Here is a 4,180-nt window from a genome sequence, read left to right as displayed (position 1 = left end):
GTCCTCGGGAGAAATGTCAATGGGTGTAATAGCATAATGAATCTTTTTGTCTGGCAGCTTTGTGTAATATATGTTACTCTAATTGCTAGGTGATTTCTAAATCAATAATTAGCTTTGCAACCATGTTTTTATAGATACCGTGAATTCTTCTGTTTTCAACAAGACCACTTAGTAACTACTTGGAAGGAAAAGAAGTAATATGGTATATGTGGAAATTTATTTAACTCTGGATCCCAACAGGAATAAAGTCACAAAATTATCTATGGTAAAGCTTTGTTACAAATGTTTATATAATAAGACAAACCTCCTAGTGTCAGAAATCAGACAGACGTGCCATAATTAGAACTGGGAAAGGCATGAGGTGAACCCATTCCTTCTGAAACCATGTTGCTTTGATGATTTCCTCTAAATGAGAGATCCAAAACATATTCAACTTCCAGGGACATGCAGAAGAGGAGAAACACATCACATGGACTTAACCAACTCCATTGTAGACTTTGCAGCTTATGTCAGGGTTTGTCTTCTTCACTACTTTGATTGAACAGCTTTTCTTGTGGAACAGACCAACACAGTTTGCTCTGTCGTAGTTCTTGGGGATTACAACCCTGTCATTTGAAAAAGGCAAAGAGAAAAAACAGAAGTTAGGGTATGGACTGAGATATGGGTGTTAATTGAACCACAGCCAATCTGGGGAAGATACGTTATGGTTTGGTTTGTCTTGTAGACTCCATTAATGTAAGCAGTAAGAATTATAGTAAGAGAAATACAGAGCCCTGATCCTGTCTGGTCACAGATGAAATGATTTACTTGTGTCTTCAAGTCTTCAAATGCATTTCTCACTGGTCATTCTGTTAGGGATTGGTATAAATTCTTGCATATAGACGAAGTGGGGATTAATTCTGTCTTTCTCCTTCAAACTAAGGCTTTTTTGTCATTATTGTGAAGAGCAAACCATTTCAAGAGTGCTGAATCACCCTAGCATGAATACCTCCCAGATGAGGTACCTCACCTTGTCTTATGGCTGAGAAAAGCCAGAAATATTCCCCACCACAGGTTCCTCAAGTTGTATCCTTCCTCATAGACCCCGTATGGGACTCTATCCTTCACCCCAAAAAGTTTTTTTAGCCTTTTGGAGACATAAGCAGTCCACCCTATTATACTCAGGAAGATGTCTGTCCTTGATGTGCCACCTGCTATCTATGAGATGGGAACACACAAGAAGATTTAGAAACCAAATGATCAGAGCAGAGCACGTGTGTCCTGTTGTGCTAAGCAGGAATGATGAGCTCAGCAGCACAGGGAAGGGTGTGGAGCAGCACTGGCCTGATTAAATGCTTGCAGGCAGGCACTGGTCTGGAGCACAGTTTCAGGAGTCCACATGTATTTGTGTTATGTGTTTAGGTATCTATAAACAAGCTGCTGAAGACAAGGAGGAAGAAAAATGAGGATAGAGAGACTCATACATCCAGTTGTCATACGCCCATGACCCCAGTGTCAGAATCAAAAGAAGGACCGGATGATATCCCAAAAAAGTCTGTGTGGTTGGCGAATAATTCTGCTTGGTCGTATTTAGAGCTAACTGAGAAACGGAAAGAGGAATTTTGTTGAAGTGAGTATGAAATTCCAGAACATGCTGTCATTGAGTCTTTTCAAGTCTGAAAATTTTAACCAGTTCCTAAATAAGTAAACCCAAAAAATAATCTGGGGGAACTTACAAGCTGCAGCAAATCATTGCATTCATCTTACACCTGCATTGGTAACAATCTTCAGTCTTCCACACCGCACCAAAAACGTAAAGGTTTCTGTTTGAAAGGCACCCTACATGCACACAGCAGAAAATAATAGTCAGTATGTCAGTACTGTTATATATGTCTATATATGTCTATATTAATATGAATTATATATATTAATTATATATTAATATTAATTATATTAATTATACGTCTATATATGTCTATATTAATAGACATAATCCACAGTCTTATGTTTGTGGACTGGCAATCAAAGCACTGATTTCCATAGAGTCACACCAGGGAAGAATGTGACACAATGCTCTGCAGAAAGCATACAATGTCTTTGCTTCTGTAGTGTGTGAGTGTATGACGTCACTATAATGTGGTAGCAATCACATACAAAAGAAGCACTATTCTGCTAGAGAAATGCTTTAGCTGATGGCTATGGTAGGAGCTTTCTGCCCTTTCTCATGCTCAACATCCAAGTCTAGACTGTAGTTTCTCCTTCCTCCTCCCTCCACAGCTTTTATTAGGCTTCAACTTGTTCTGCTAAACTGAATTTAAAAATCAGTTGTATATTTTTTGCTTTGATTTTAGTGTCAGGTACCCACTCAGATTAGTCAGTGCTGCTTGAAAGTATATGGTTTTTGCCATGTAGGCAAGAACTTCAGCTATCCATCAGATAGTGTCTCTCTGTCCAGAGATGTTTCCAGATGGGTTGGTACCTGAATGTGTAGCTGTTTGGATCATTCTTCAACACAGAATATGCATTATACTATTCCAACATTTCTAACATAATTAGGCTTTGAATCTCTGCTTCGGGGTTGTCAGGTATTTTTGCCATTACCGTATTTGCTGGATGGTCTAAAGTAACAGCGAGCATCACACAGAGTCCCTGAGAAGAGAAGGATCAAGCAGAAGACCAGCAAGAATTTCTACAAAAGAAACAGGAAGCTTTATTTAAAACTAGGTGGTTTTGAAAAATACTTCCACTGTATGTACACATAAACACACAAACATATAGAGAGAGAGAATATAAGCTGCTGACTTACCATACTTGCAAGGACTGTTCACATCTCATAGTGAGGGGCAGTTGTCTATTTATATACAGCGAGGAAACAATGGTCAGTGCAAAGGGAGGTGATGTAAATGTGAGCACCCAGGGTTCCAGTGGACACTCTAACCTGTTCCTACCATCGATCAGAAGGTGTCACCTCAAAAAGCCTGCAAAGGCTTGTTTTGTGCACTGACGGACGTCGGCATCTTGATCTCCACTGTGCCAGTGTAAATGTTAAGAAACTCCAGCAGATACACTAGTTACTCCACATTGGCACAGGTGTCATGGGAAGAATTTGACCCCCCAAAAGCTATGCCTTCAGAGCTGGCAGGCCATCAAGAAGCAGTGGCGAAAGGGCACATGTGAAGCAAGGCAGCCGCACACTATTGTTCGCCTGACCTGCTGCAAGGAGATCACCCTTGGTACAGAACAGGTCATTCATACAGTGCAATGGTGTGGAGACGTGGCCACTGTTCTCAGACTGATTTATTATAATTTCTATTATTTCATATGCGACACATTATTTTGTCCATACTTAGTGAGCTGCAGGGCCTAGCTGTAGAGTGCTGTATCTCTCAGTTGCTGAAGCAAAGCCAGGCTGAGGAGGCAGAGACAGATCACCATGAACAGATAGCACCTTTTTGACAGCAAAAGTGAGATGAGCTGTGTGTGGATTGCCTTGCTCCAGAACTGAATGTAACAGTCAGGATGCTGGTTACTCATTGATTCCTGACAGCAACAATAGTGATGCTAAGGACTGGGTAAGGCAAAGGAAGAAGAGTTCCAGTTTTCTTCTACCTTATGCATGCCCTGCCTCTGAAACAGCTAGGATCTTGCAGCATTATTTCTGGAGATCATGAGGACATTTTTCCGCAGGTGTTCTGGGCTTTCACAATTAGACTGTTGCAATACACAGTATGTGAGGCTACATCTCAAAATTAGCCAGGAAAACTTGCACAGATTCCAGACTGTCTGCAGCTGTGTCAGGGACTGTAGGAATCCACTGCTTTGCTGAGCTGAAGCACAGGCATAACAAGTTTTAAAAGTTACCAGGGGATTCCCAGCATAATGAGTTGCAATAATTCTATTAGCACGGGTCTTTCAGCAAGCCTTTCCTTGATTAGACACCTTGGTTACACATCAGCTTCCACCGATTGACAAACGGAGGAAGCAAAGCTGCCCTGGAAAGGGTTTAGGGATAAAAGGCACAGTGGCAGAGCACCTGCCTTCTCTAGAGGGGTCCAGAGGAAAGGAATGAGTGTGGGAAAAGTGGCTGCTGCTTGCTGTGACAGAGGATTTAATTTACGTAAGTTGTTTGTTTTTGTGCACTTAGAAAGAAGTTTTAGAGCTTTTATAGTAGTTTACTTCTGATCTTGTAGCGCAGCTGGTA

At 41.1% G+C, this 4,180-nt stretch overlaps 1 long non-coding RNA gene across 1 annotated transcript; it reads right to left on the bottom strand.

Annotated features, from left to right (window-relative positions):
• Positions 1-219: 219 nt before the first annotated feature.
• Positions 220-2,670, bottom strand: LOC113844001 (uncharacterized). The gene is made up of 3 exons (XR_005266838.2): positions 2,581-2,670; positions 1,716-1,818; positions 220-605 (listed from the first exon to the last, which is right to left on the bottom strand). It is a non-coding gene; the product is annotated as an uncharacterized lncRNA (long non-coding RNA).
• Between the last annotated feature and the right edge of the window lie 1,510 nt (positions 2,671-4,180).

The sequence above is a fragment of the Anas platyrhynchos genome, chromosome 6, assembly GCF_047663525.1.
Source record: "Anas platyrhynchos isolate ZD024472 breed Pekin duck chromosome 6, IASCAAS_PekinDuck_T2T, whole genome shotgun sequence".
Classification (NCBI taxonomy): domain Eukaryota; kingdom Metazoa; phylum Chordata; class Aves; order Anseriformes; family Anatidae; genus Anas; species Anas platyrhynchos.
The sequence above is the reverse complement of the archived record's forward strand: the minus strand, read 5'-3'. Positions and strand labels throughout refer to the sequence as shown.